Here is a 14,781-nt window from a genome sequence, read left to right on the forward strand (position 1 = left end):
CTATTTATGACCCACAACTGATGCATTGGCCCCAAAACGTGATTTCTGTGAAGCCCCGCGGGACGAGCTCTGAGCTCCTATGGTAGGCAGGCTCGGCACGGAATAGTTTTACTGCTCTAGATGCTCCTGTTGCCAGCATCCCAGATAGGAAGCGCGGCTTCTCATGGCTTATGCTTCAGCAGGAAAAGCACAGAATGTCTTAGAAGGTAGCTCTCTGGGTGTGAAACATCTTGAGTTGCTGAAGTTCTAATGGACTTTAAAAAGCCTCTGGAGAATCAAAAGAACAAAATGATGTAATGGTCTTTAAAAGATAAAATACAAATAGAATGAAAAAAGCTTTAATTCATTTCAGAAAGAGATGTCAACTCAGTGTTTGTGGATAAGGTTGCCAGATAAGCTTTCTTTTTTCAAAATCAATTTTGGGGGTGGGGGTGGCGGGGGTGGTGGGTGGGTAGGAGGGTGGGGGAATCCTGGAGCAGCAAGAAGGATATCAGAGAACCAGTGCCATCTAGTGGTTGTATAGGATAAAGACAATCTCAGCAAAGGGAGAGCTGGTTTGGAAATGAACTGACTGAGAAATGTACAATCAGGCCAAACTACAGACTCTGGAGAAGACTGGCTTGAATTTTTATTCCATTTACTCACTAAGCAACGAACATCAGGTGATGTGGCCGCTGTTTTAAAAAATTCTGATGAAGCCTAAACAGAAAAGAGTTAAGCCCCTAAAGTCACATATAGCAAACAGGCCCTTCAACATATTTTAAATATGTGAACTTTGCTGTGTTTCAACTATACCTGAGTTAAAACTATCAAGTGATATTTAAGAAGGAAAAGTGGCATCTATTTCAGAATATCATGTTACTGAGCGTTTTGTTACCTGTAAACAATAAGCAGGTGCTAAAGGTAGGCTACTGTCCTCAAGGTCTGTTCAAGAGGAACAGGATAGAATCAAAGCGTCCACAGGTTTGGGTGGGAAAAATTATGTCTTTACTTTCAACTCTCTAAAGTTAGCATTTCCTTTCATTAAGGAAGTGGGCTGGACACCACAGCAGTGTGAGCAGTAGCTGAGACACTGACATCTGAAGGAATCAGGTGTTTTATCATTGTACGTGCCCTTCGCTGTTTATAAAGAAGAAGAGTCGTTAGGCCTGATGCTTGATATTGTCCTTTAGTGGCTAGTAAATAAGCAAATACATTTTCGTGTCATAAATTTAGTTTTAAAAACATTTAAGGGACACCTGGGTGGTTCAGTTAAGCGTCTGACTCTTGATTTTGACTCAGGTCATGATCTCATGGTTGGTGAGTTTGAGCCCTGCATCTGGCTCTGCAATGACAGCATGGATTCTCTCTCCCTCTGTTCCTGCTCCTCCCTTCCCCTTCTCTCTCTTTCTCAAAACGTTAATAAATAAACATTAAAAATAAAAACATTTAAGTAACTGCTTTCCATATATTTTCTTTGCACTCCTATGTATTTTATTTAAGGCATTTACATACTTCACTCTGAGAGGGAATCCATAACTTTTTTAGATTGCCAAAGGGGTCAGTGGTTCAGAAAGGTAGAGAGCTCTGATCTATAGGGATGGCTAAATCGTAAAGTTGAAAGACACATAACTTAGTAGTTATGAGTCCAGTCTTCTGATTCAATTACTTGAATTCAGCTCTCCCTCTCCTGGGTCTTTTACTTAGCGTCTCGTGCCTTGGTTTATCTATGTGTGCCACCAATCTCACAGGAGAGGTGTGAGCCTGCACTGAGTTGGTGTAGGTGATGTGCTGATGTGAGCACCTGACCCGTAAGACATTCTCAGGGAGCGTTAGTGCTTGGCGTGCACAATGCAGTTACCAAGTCTAGAAACTGCTAGTCAAAAACAACGTGAATTTATCATCAAAACTACAAGAGGCCTTGACAAATAATGACCTACGAAGTAAATATTTCAAATATTTAATAAGAAGGAAAAGCATATATTTCATATATTTTCTTAACTAATACTTGTGATAACCCTTAAAAGGGTAATGGTATCTCCATTTTCAAAACCTCAGCTAGTTAAGTGCCTGATTCAAAGTCATAGAGTCAAAGACCAGAACACAACTTAAAATATTTGGGGAATTGTATTTCACCTACCTAATCTTCAAAATCCAAAAGCTTTAGTTCTCAAAATGTACTAAAAGATAAGACTCAAAAGTTGAAGGAGGGTCTATAGCTTTATGTGTAAACAGAACTCATTTATTTAGAAGGTAACCTAATCTGAGGGTTTATCCCACACCAGAATGGGAAGAAGAGAGAGTAAATGGAGTGCTTTCACACATATGAACTTATTTGAACTTATTGGATCTCTGGCTCATGACTTTTTCTACAGAAGTATTTAAGTGTGTACCATGTGTTAGACATTTGGGTAAGAAGAGTGAACAAGATAAAAATCCTTGTCTTCCTAGAGTTTCATTTCTAAAGGTGAGGGCAAGAAACAGCTAAATATGCCCATATGGCTGATGCAGAAATGAGAGTCAAGGGAGAAATATCGAATTCATGGAAGTTCCTAGAGCTCCTGAGACAGCAGAGAATTAGAATCGAATCCTTGTTGGAATCAAGACACTTGCAAGTGCTTTCTGGAAAAAGTCCTGTGAAAGTGAAGATTCCTTTGGACATGGACATTTTGTAAACAGACTGTGCTGCCACACCGCAACTGTGACTGTGACCCTCCTATTTTTTGTTTGAGACACAACTGAATTTTGAGGGCAAAGCATTGAGACTGCATCAGGAGATCTGGGCTAGACTTTTGGCTTTGCCACTTGCTAGCAGTGTGGCTGAGTTCTGGCTTTCTCACACCATGGGGAAAAGTTAGTTGTCTCCCAACGCTTTTGTGAAGACTATGTTCATGAACATCTGAAACATCTGCGGCTGGTCCACAGCAGGAATGCGGTACCTCTGCAGTGAGTAGGACACTATCAGTTATTATTAACTTGTGGAATTAACCAGGGAGGCAGTGGGTGCCATGAGGGAAATAGCTCTACCTACCTGTGTGGAATCTTACCTCCTTAATCTCTAATGCAGATAGCATGTCAAACTGGGCAGTGGTTGAAGTACTAGCATAGACCATAAAACACCTAACAGTGTTTTTGGCCTACAACAAACAGTCATGAAATCATACTTATTGTGATTATTACTGCTCATGAATCTAAGAAAGCATGTATTAATGAGGCAATTTGTAACATGTGTTACAAATTTGGATTGAAATTCTGTTGATGTATTCAGTACAAAGACTTTGGATCAAGAGCCTAAGAAATGAGAAAGCTCAAAAACGGGTAGAAATGTTTAATTTAAAGGAGAATAAAACTAACAACTAAGTATGGGTAGCCTTTTGTTTGTTTGTTAATTAGGAGTTTGTAATATCTTAATGAGCATCCCTCCAAAAGCCTGTCTTCAGATTTTGAATTTTTTTTTCTGGCTTCATGTATCAATGAGAACTCATGTGTATATCATGCATGAAGGGTTGGCTGTTTCTGGAAGGAAGAGCACGTTTATGGGGGACCAGATTTTCCCACTGACCTCACAATTACCTGCTAAGTGTGGGTGTATTAATAGCACAGCAGGACTGAATATCCAAAATTAGAAAAGTTTCCAGGGGGCACCTGGGTGGCACAGTCAGTTAAACCTCTGACTTCCACTCAGGTCATGATCTCACAGTTCCTGAGTTCAAACCCTACGTCAGGTCCGGTGCTGACAGCTCAGAGCCTGGAACCTGCTTCATATTCTATGTCTCCCCACGCCTGCCCCTCGCCTCCTCTCACTCGGGTCTCTCAAAAATAAGCAACCATTAAAAATAAACAATAGTGTGAAAAGTTTGGCCCCATAGGCACTGGCACGAGGTGGGGAGGCGGGCAGGGAGGGAGTTAAATGGGTGGGGAGAATTTTACACAGTATTTGGAAAACCAGAATTCAAATGTAAATCCCTGGCCTCAGGGCATCTTTACAAAGGTACCTCCTGGGAACCTATCCATAGGGTTGGGTCTGGATTTAATCCTAAACACAAAAAGTGTCTTCCAACAGAGAAGAGGTTAGGTAATAAAGAATACATTATGGCCCTCAAGCTTTTAGGCTTTCTGTTTGGTTGAACCGCGATTTCCTCCTCCCAACAAACGTTCTGTCTTTGTCCCCCAAATCCCATCAGCTCTCCTTACGGTGGGGTAGTTGGTCAATTAGGATCTCAACCTTCACCGCATTCCTCTGGGAGAAGCAAGGGACTTCCCAGGCAAGAAGGCGGAGGGAGATAATGGCCACACGCTGAGCTATTCTTTCTAATGAAATTGGGTTCTACCGCGGTGTGAAGGCGCTCCTGGAAGCCAAGCCCGGAGGCTAACCTTGGGACGTCCTGAGCAGCTCGTTCCAGGGTGCAATCAGACCCGGTTTCCCTCCTCCCAACTGCTTCGGGAAACTTCTTTCTTCTGGGATCTTAGGCGGATCCTGCTCCTTCTGAGCTGCTCCCTCCTTAGTTAGGGAGGGCACTCTGCTCCCCTACCAGGCCCACCAGCTGGATCTCGGGCGCTCTAATAGGGATTTGGTTTGCTTACCTCTTGCCAGCAGCCTTTTCCTGTTCCGCTGCGCTTCACTGCCCCCTACTGGCCAAAGTGGTTAAACTTTCGTTAGCCTTTGAGGTTCAGACTTGGTCCCAGAGAAAACAGGATTGCAGCTTTCAGACAGGTATTCAGGCAAACTTCTAAGTGGATAGGTGAGAGAGAGAGAGAGAGAGGGAGAGGGAGGGGGAGGGAGGGGGAGGGAGGGGGAGAGAGAGAGGGAGGGGGGGGGAGGGAGAGAGAGAGAAGAGGCTGAAATAATGTTCTTGTTTCTAATTGAATCTTAAATATAGGCAATTATGTTGGAAAGGGTACTACTCAGGTAACTTGGTTTACTGGATTAAGCAAACACAAGTGGTTCACTCCATTAGAGTAGCATCTCTTGATCCTCATGCTCTAGTTAATTGCATGACTCTGCATTTTACGTAGTTTGGAGGGTCTCACACTAATCAGAGCTTCGGACACACACTCGCAAGCACATGAGAACCAGTTTCTCCTGATACTGGGTGTACCTGGGCTGTAATCTGGGCGCCTTGGAGAGTTTTGTAATCTCTCTTGCCCAATACAGCAGCTAACTGCCAATCACAAGGCTTGAGTTATGTCAATTCTCATACAAATGTCGCTACATGGTCCGTATTTCAACACATAAATGTCGCAGGCTTCAGCAATCCACTGCACACTCATGTGGTTTCCGGTGGAGGCAGGTGTTTGCAGGCCACCGGGTCCTTAGAAACATGCTAGAAGAAGAATGTATCTTTGTTGCCTTCTCCCATTTTCTGCAGGGCCTCCCACCCACGTCTTTGAGGACATCTAGGAACACAAACCATCTCTTGCCTGAATCAGTCACGTTTGTCTTTTAAGAACTGCTGAGCCTCTCAGATGTCACTGTGCGTGTGTCTGCTTCAGGGGTCTAGAATGTGCTGGAAAGTCTGCATTTCTCATAAAATTCCAGGCGATGCCTAGGATGCTGGTCTTTTGTGGACCACCCATTAGAGTAGCAAGGCAATCAAATCAGCTGATTAAAGGGATTCCTTCTAATTAAAGTGTAAATGATTCTTAGGTCCAACACAGCTGGTGTTTGCATTTTAATAGGAGTTGTGTTTTTCCCAGCAACGCTTCCAGATTTCAGGAAGAACAGTGATGTGTAACCTGGACTCTCCCGTTTAAGCCTCCTTCTCTGAAGGGTTGGGGTGGGGGGTTGGGTTAATTGCAGGAAATTTGCAAAGGCAAGTCTTGGGCTTACCATCTCTTTTCCATGCCTCTTTCTAACTCTTCCATCCAAGGCTCATTTTTCCCATGCCCCTTTTCTATTTTGTGGTTCAAGGACATGAAAAAGCTACAAATTTTAATAATGCTATTTAATATTCAAATTCTTCTGCGTGATAAAAATGTTTATAAATTTTGGTAATGGCTGGGTTCTTATTCCAATTTTGCCACAGAATTGGAGGGCATGTATGACATATCTCTTGACTGAACACTTAAGTGGCTAATATTAGCTTCCAAAGTAATCTTCAATAATCTTGGAGATAAGAGCTCAGTAAAGAAACAAAGTCCAGAGTCTGCACTGTTACAAATTAACCTGTATCTATTTAGTAAGGATGTTGCTCTAGAAGAAAGAGTACTGGATTGGAGCTCAGAGAATTTGGTTCTGTACCAACTCTGCGCTGGCTGGCTGAGTGATCCTGAGCAATAGCAACAGAAACTGGGCCTTAACTTTTCCATCTGTCTGTGGTGGTGTATATATACAATGGAGTATTACATGGCAATGAGAAAGAATGAAATCTGGCCATTTGTAGGAAAGTGGATGGACCTCGAGGGTGTCATGCTAAGCGAAATAAGTCAGGCAGAGAAGGACAGATACCATATGTTTGCACTCATAGGTCTAACAGGAGAGCAGGAGAAATGTAATGGAGGACCAGGGGGAGGGGAAGAGGGAAAGAGAGTTGGGGAGAGAGAGGGATGCAAAACTTGAGAGACTATTGAATGCTGAGAATGAACTGAGGGTTGGGGGGAAGGGGGAGGGGGGAAAAGAGGTGGTGGTGATGGTGGAGGGCACTTAAGGGGAAGAGCGCTGGGTGTTGTATGGAAACCAATTTGACAATAAACTATTAAAAAAAAACGAACTTTTCCATCTATCAGACCTACTCATTAGTTGAATGAATATTTATTGAGAACTTACTATGAAGTCATTAGCCATCTAGTCATTACTCAACACTCAAATATTGATCAAGTTCTTAATGCGTATGTAAATCACAGGGCTTTTGAAGTTGGATTTGTTTGCTCCTAGGAAGTGATTGAGGTATATAGGAATAAGGACTCTCCGTTTTGCTATAAACTCCTTGATGTGGTAGGAGGCAACCCTCCCTTGCTTCCTGTTGCTTTCCTCAACCTGAGAGTATGTCTGGAAGTCCTGAAGACTCAGCAGGTGGTTCTTGTAGCAACTTTCTCTTTTGGGTGATGGCCAGGGAAGGTGTCCAGTTGCGCATGAATAAACTGTGTCTGGCGAGCCGGGGCTGTTATAACCTGGGTGGGCTCAGCTGTGAGGGATGCTGGCACTGGCCAAGAGGAAGTGTTGGAGAAACCCAGGACCAGATGGGAGAGGGACTGGGGAACTTCCTCAGCTAACACGCCCTCTCCAGAGCCAATGGTACAATTTGCATGTCAGAAAGGTCAGTTACGTCACAGCTCCTGAGGATAAGCACATTTGAAATGGTGCCGCTGCCAGCAACCGGGAATAGACACAACAAACTACAACTTCCAGGGGAGGGACAAGGGCAAGGACTCTGCAAGGTATTGGATCCTTGCCCAATGGGCTATGATGGTTCTAGGCAAAACTCCAGACCCAGCAGTGGACTGGAATACTAAGCAGGAATTGAGAGCTACAGCCTGGTCCTTGGGGCTGCGACGGCAAGATGAATTCCAGACTCTACACCCTGGTGTTAATCCCTGTCCTGGTCAGGGCTGATAGACTCAGAGTCTAGCAGGGCTGTGTCTATAACCGCCCAGGACTGGGAAGGCAGGGGCTGTGAGGGAGGAATCCAAGTGGGACGTCTGGCTGATATCCCCAGGCGCACGACTGCTACTTCCTCTCCACCGTTGGCTGCCATGTTGTGTTAATGCTGGCAAGGGAATCACCTCTTTGTCTCAGGAAGATTTTTAAGCAAGAGTAATTTTGTCAAGGGTTCATACTTGTTTTTTAAAATTTTTATTTATTTTTTAATATAATTTAATTTTGAGACAGAGACAGAGCACGAGTAGGGGAGGGCCAGAGAGAGAGACACACACAGAATCTGAAGCAGGCTCCAGGCTCTGAGCTGTCAGCACAGAGCCTGACGTGGGACTCGAAGCCACAAACCGTGAGATCTTGACCTGAGCTGAAGTCAGACGCTTAACCGACTGAGCCACCCACACGCCCCCAAGTGTTAAAACTTCTGAGAGATGTAACATCTGAAGCCCTGCTTCCCTTTTCCAGTAATGAAAATTTGGGAGCAGATGTACTGTCTACGTCCTCCAGGCAAAGACCATCAGAGACACACCTGTAGTCAAACAAGTTGAGCAGATCATTACAAGAAGAAAGATGTAGACCGTGAGGAACTGTGGGATGTCTTGGTGAGAAGGTATCAGAAGTGACTTTTTATAGAATCTGGGCTTCGATTGGATGACGTTAGGGGAAAGGAAGCAGGGTTTGTTCTAGAGTAACTTTTGTCAGAAAACAGGGACAAGTCTATGATTAGGCACCTCAAAACTATAGTTATATCCACAGGGAGGAGAGTTAGAGCAAGAATAAAACTGTAATTGAAAAAGAAATAGCTGTCAATCCTATCAGCCAGGAGCAACAGAAATATCCGGTATTTTGTCGATTGCATAATGACCATATTTGTTTCCATACTTAGATAAAATTAGGATGTGTTCTTGTTTTGTCTCAGTTTGTCATGCCTCAGGGTGACTGTGTCTGAGGTCAATGTTCTGTGATATCTTTGATGCGCAACAGGAGACACCATGTTCACAAACTGTGAGCATCAGGCCAGCCCCTAACAACAGCTAAGCCTCACTGGGGGTGTCAAACCAGTTCTCAGAAGGTCAGTGTACTGTGGTCCATCCATACCTAGCAGGTTGGAAAAAATGGGGTTTAATATGTATAATTTTGATAGTAAAATATTTGGGGGCACAGAGAAACTCATGTTCTCAGGCTAATATTTGCCATCAGTTCTCACACATGGCTTTGCAATCAGGAAATATAGTATATTCCATACCATTTTATTAATCCCAGTCAGATGTTGGTATTTACATTTTATAGAAGGAGGAGTGGAATGTAGAAAAGTATAGAATGTTAGGAAAGTTATCACAAATCATGCAAAAAGTGAATCAGGCACAACAGGAAAGAACACGGGTTAACCTTCTTTCATTATACACTAGCAGTTGGTCACCAAAGTCATGGGAAGGTTGCCTGTTGCTAATAATTGCATCCGAAGTGGCTTTGTAGAGGAGCATGGTGGAGCAGATGATGAAGAACATGGTGATAGTCTTCAGAGTTAGGAATGCATTGTAAGTATACCTGACTTTTCTTTGACATCGGTATATTCATTCTTTAATATGGTATAACTCATTATACAATTATCTATAAATATTGTTGAGTCAACTTACACTAGTGGTCAGTCTTGTCTCTTTGGACAATATGTCCTTTGAGTTTAGTGCCTATTCAGTTATGGAGTGTATCCTTGTCCCATTTATTTACATTTTTATTTAATTCACTAGATCATGCTCACTTGAAGGCAAGGACAGGATCTTTATGAGGTACTAGAGTCAAAAACTGATTAAATGACTATAGATGAAAGATACTTGTTTCTTGGCCAAGGAACTATATCGTTGCAGATTTTATGCACTGAGATTTTATGACACACTCAAAATTTCATCATCCATGAGTACAATTATGATTTCCAAATTTCTTTGCTCTTAAAGAAACCCCTCTCCATTGAATGAAAACAAATATCCACAAAAGACTCGGGCGTGAATGTTTATAGCAGAGTTTTTCATAAAAGATTTAAGTGGAAACACCTTAAATGTCCATCAGTAGATGAATGGATGAACAAATTGTAACATATCCATACTATAGAATGCCACACAGCAATAGAAAGAAAGTAAGTACTGATTCATGCATCAACACAGATAATTCCCAGAAACATTATGCTAAGCAAACTAAGCTGAACACAAAAGATGGCATCCTCTATAATTCCATTCATGCAAAACTCTGAAAAGACAAATTTTATTTAGAGTGACATAAAGCAGACAAATGGTTCCCTGGGTCTGGGAGTAAGAGGTTGATTGGTGGAAAGGGGCACAAAATGTTCTATATCTTAATTATGGTGGTGATTGCTTAGATATATACATTGGTCAAAACTCACTGAACTGTGCACCTGAAATTGGTGAGTTTTATTGTATGTATAGCACACCTCAATGAAGTTGGTTTTTAAAAATTTCTCTTGACGCCACACCCCTCTTCAGCAATCTCCCCTTTCTTTGCTCCCCGTTTAGCAACACTTCTCAAAAGACCTGTCTATATCCATTTTAATCCCTTTCCTCTTATTCTCTTGAGAAGAAAAGACCTTTGTTAAAGTCATCAATGACTTCAGTGTTGCTCCCGAAGGGTAAATTCCAAGTCCCCATCTCAGTCAACCTTGACAGAGCTGCCCATCCCCTCCTCCTGGACACACTGTCATCAGCTCTCAGATAGTTACCCTGTCCTGGGCAGCTCTTTTTCAGACCCTGCCTCCACTTCCCCCTCATTGCTTAGACCACTGAGTTTTGGGAGCTTACCCATCCCCCTCATTGATTTCATCCAGTCTCGGGGTATATGAGATCCTATCTTTATGCTCATGATTCAAGTGCAGACCTGGCTCCTGGACTCTAGATTCATATAACCAACTATTTACTCATCATGCCACCTGGAATGTCTCATTTATACGCAACATGTCCTGTTCTGAACTCTTAAATCCCACAGGGCCTAGTAACTGTGCTTTTCACAGTGTGCTCGTCACCTCAGTAAAGGGCAATTCTGTTCTAGCTCCTTATGCTCAAGCTTCAGAGTCCTCCTTGGTTTCTTTCATATCTCACACTTATTCCATGAGATTCTGTTGACTCCAGCTACTCTAGAGCTAGAATCTAACAACATTTACTGGTCTTATTTTAACCCAAGCCGCACTTGTCTTGTATCTGAATTTTCGCAATGGCAGTTACTTGATGTCCTTTGATGAGTAAGCAATTGGCTTTGTGCTCCTTGGTAGTCTAATCACCATACAGAAACTACCATAAATCTTTTAAGATGCAAGTCAGATCATGCATGCTGCGAAAAACAAGTGTTCTCAACTCTGATGCTCTAAGTCTATTGCTTTAACCCCACTACATATAATGACCTAAAAGGCCCAACAAAATCTGGCCTCCGTTGTCTCCTCTTTGCTCACTCTGCTCTGGCTACACTGGCTAGTCACCTTGCTTCTCCTAGAACGTGCTAGGAATCCTTGTGTCTCAGGACCTTTGCATTTCTTTCCCTCTCCTCATCCTTCTGGATTGCTTTCCCCTGGGTATCCACATTGTTTACTCCTTTACTCCTTCAGGACTTTGCTCAAATGTCACCTTCTTAGGAGAGATCTTGGGCAGCCCTCTTGAAAACTGTAATCATTTTCATGTCCTTCTCCACTGGGATTTTCCGTTTTCTTTCTTGTTTTATTTTCAAAGAATTTGTCAGGGGTGGCTGGATGGCTTAGTTGGTTGAGCATCTGACTTTGGCTCAGGTCATGATCTCATGGTTCCTGAGTTTGAGCCCCTCATCAGGCTCTATGCTGATAGCTCAGAGCCTGGAACCTGCTTCGGATTCGGTGTCTCCCTCTCTCTCTGCCCCTCACCCACTCATACTCTGACTCTCTATATTTCAAAAATAAATAAACCTTAAAAAAAAAAGAATTTGTCACTATTTGACACACTATATATATTTGTTCATGTACACTTTTCTCCACTTCAATGTAAGCTTTTGCGAGCAGTTCCCCCTCCCCCACCCCGATTTCTTTAGGCATTTTATCTTCTGAGCATAGACTACAGTCTGGTACATAAAAGACTCAACTAATATATTGTTAATTAATGAGTGGAAGGCCACTGAGGCATGGGAGAGATTAAGCAAGTTGATAAACATCATCTACAAGACATAGAATTGCTTTTAAGAAAATTCAGTACCCTGGATTTGAACTTGCTTCTTACACTATAGAATCACAGTAAAATTCATTTTTTTTGGTAAACCTCACAAGTGTGTATAATAAACTTCCCCATATTGGCAAGCTGGTTCTAGAAATTACTCACCATTTCTAAATTGATTGACTTGAGCAAAATGTTCTGAAAATTTCTTAGGTATGATCATTGCCTAGTCAAATTTTCCATTGTCAAGTACTTTATGATCAGGGATGAAAAAATATCGCCATTCTGCACCAGCTGCAAAAATAATTATATTTGCAGGTAGTTCTGTATTATTTCTGTGTAAAAAAGCTGAAAGGATGCTCAGTGATGGAAAGACTGGTGTGAAATTTTTGCCCAATTTCTGCAAACAGGAGCACTTGTGATGAGGTCAGAGATTCCCAGGCTTGGGTCTCCTTGGGCAGAGTGGTCCCTGGTTGGGGGGTTGTAAATCTGGAGCACAATCTCATGGGTATGTTCTTGAACTAAACTTATAGGTAAAAAAAACCAACAACACTTTTTGAGAGCCACAGTACCCTAAATAAGAAAGAGTTGGCAGGTCCCTGCAATGCGGTTTTGGAGAAGCTGGCTTAAATCTGCACACAAATAAAGCAAGAATCCTGACATAGTCTTGTGATTAAAGATAATAGTTTTTTAGTGACTGTAAGCTTACTCAGGTGTGCTGTTTGTTCAGTATGTCGGAACGCATCACTTAGGTCCGGAGACCATGCAGGTTTGGTGGGTAATTACCTTGCAGAAACCCAGATTACTTATTGTTTGGATGTCAGCTACCTGAGAGTGTGCCAAATAGCTCTCAGACGACTGGGAATTACCACCAATACTGGCCTGAGGAAGGCGCCTGCATTTTTCATGTCATGTGTCTTGCCAGGGTGGGCAGACTGGTTCAAGGGACTGAACTTCATTCCATACGGCACTAGGCCTTCACTGATCCTCCTCCACCCCGCAAATATCAGGACAATCATTTTCTCTGATGGGCAGGTGCTCTCTAAGACAGCTCCTGAGCCTTCAACCAAGAACAAATGATCTGACATTTGTCCCTCTGACAATCTCCTTTGCTTGGGAACGTTGAAAGTGCTGTAGACATTATGACATAAGAAAATTCAGTATTCTGGGAATTAGATCTGCTTTGAAAACTTGAATGCAAACAGAAGATACATACATAAGAATATATATATGTATACATAGGAATATATATATGTATACACACATACCAATCTATATATGTTTTTATGTTTTTATTTATTATTGAGACAAAGAGAAACAGAGCATGAGTGGGGTAGTGGCAGAGAGAGAGCAGAATCTGAAGCAGGCTCCGGGCTCTGAGCTGTTAGCACAGACCCCGATCTGGGGCTCTAACTCATGAACCGTGAGATCATGACCTGAGCCGAAGTCGGCCACTTAACTGGACTAAGCCGCCCAGGTGCCCCTACACATACTAATATAAACACGAGTCTTAGAGGTGTTTGTCTGCTTTCTTTTTATGATGAAGGCCTATTAAAAAATCAGGAGTTAGCTTGCAGGATTGAAACTCTCTTCAAACTTCTACTTATTACTTAATCTCTCTAAACTAATTTTCTTCTTCCTAAAAGGAGGATAAAATAGTAATTTACCATAGGATTTTTTTAATGACAAAATGAAGAAAAATATACAAGAAGTATCTGAAGAAGAGCCGCCAGGTTCAAGCAGAATTCCAAGTGCAGGTGGATTGGGGTTTCAGTTGACAGGACATTTTCACATCCCCTAATCTCACTGATACTGTTTCTTCATTTGCGGTCTGTGACTATTACTGCTGCTTTATGCTCTGATGTTTAGGAGGCAAAAACTATCCAACTGATAAATGATTATTCTAAGTATTTGTTACATGCTTACTAAGTACTTGCTGAATGCTTACTGAGTACTGGTGTAGGAATAAGGGAAGGAGAAGGATTTGAAATATGAAACTTGCAGTCTAATTGGTGAGATTGACTTTTATGTATTTATACACACCTGGGTATGAATCCTGGTTTTTAAGAAAGAACACGAGTATGGAGTTAAAGAGACTTCCATCCACGTTCTGTTCTGGTCTGCTACTTATCAAGTGGATCTTTGAACAATCCAGTTAATTCTGGCCATTAGATGCCTTCATCTGTGAAATGACCTTAGCAGAAAACAGGTTTGTGGTCAGGATAAAATGAGACCATGTACATACAACTCTTCCCTAAAGAGTATGTACATATTAGCTACTGTCATTAGGAGTGAGAAGTTGAAATGTTATATAACAAGTGCCTAATTCGGCGGAAGTACAAAGTATACAGAGAACAGGGAGGTAAGTGTGGGTCGAATTATCTCAGACAATTCTCAATGGAGAAAATGGACCTCAGACTAAGCAGCAGAAGAAGGATATGGTTTAGGGAACAGACAAATAGGCAGACCGATAGAGGGAAGTAAATTTTCCAGGAGGAAGGCAGTGTGAACGAAGGCCTGAGAAGACAAATGGAAGCTATATCGCCAGTACCGATGAATACATGAGTCTGGCTGGGATACAGAGTTCACATAGGGACGCATTGGCCCTCAGTGAAACATGTTTGCTATAGAGTGTGGTGGGCAGAACCGACAGAGTGAGAAGGCAGCCAGCCCAGAGGTTGATTCTGGGCTCTGCTGTTTACAAACCGTAATCTTGGGCAAGTCAAATTGTCTTCCTGGAAATGATGGCTAACTTCTCAGGATTATTGTAAATATTAAATGGGTCAATGAATATAAGGCATAGAGCTCTGTGCCTGGTATTTAATGCTAGATATTTAATCATTCTGACACTTTCACATTGATCTTCATTCATTTTTCTCAAACAATTGAAAGTAGGACATATTTAATTACTCAGGGCATGACTCACAATCATTAAAAACACCCACAATTCCATCAGCCAAACAGATCAGTTTACTTTTTCAGAATCCCTTTTGATCACTTCTCTATTAATATATTTTTCATTGTTTTAAAAGT

General features: G+C 42.1%; 1 long non-coding RNA gene across 1 annotated transcript; it reads right to left on the reverse strand.

Moving 5' to 3' along the window:
• Positions 1-206: 206 nt before the first annotated feature.
• On the reverse strand, positions 207-13,878 carry LOC115286357. Its single transcript, XR_003906020.1, has 3 exons — positions 13,792-13,878; positions 4,564-4,709; positions 207-267 (listed from the first exon to the last, which is right to left on the reverse strand). It is a non-coding gene; the product is annotated as an uncharacterized LOC115286357 (long non-coding RNA).
• Positions 13,879-14,781: the final 903 nt, after the last annotated feature.

Source organism: Suricata suricatta, chromosome 3, assembly GCF_006229205.1.
Source record: "Suricata suricatta isolate VVHF042 chromosome 3, meerkat_22Aug2017_6uvM2_HiC, whole genome shotgun sequence".
Classification (NCBI taxonomy): domain Eukaryota; kingdom Metazoa; phylum Chordata; class Mammalia; order Carnivora; family Herpestidae; genus Suricata; species Suricata suricatta.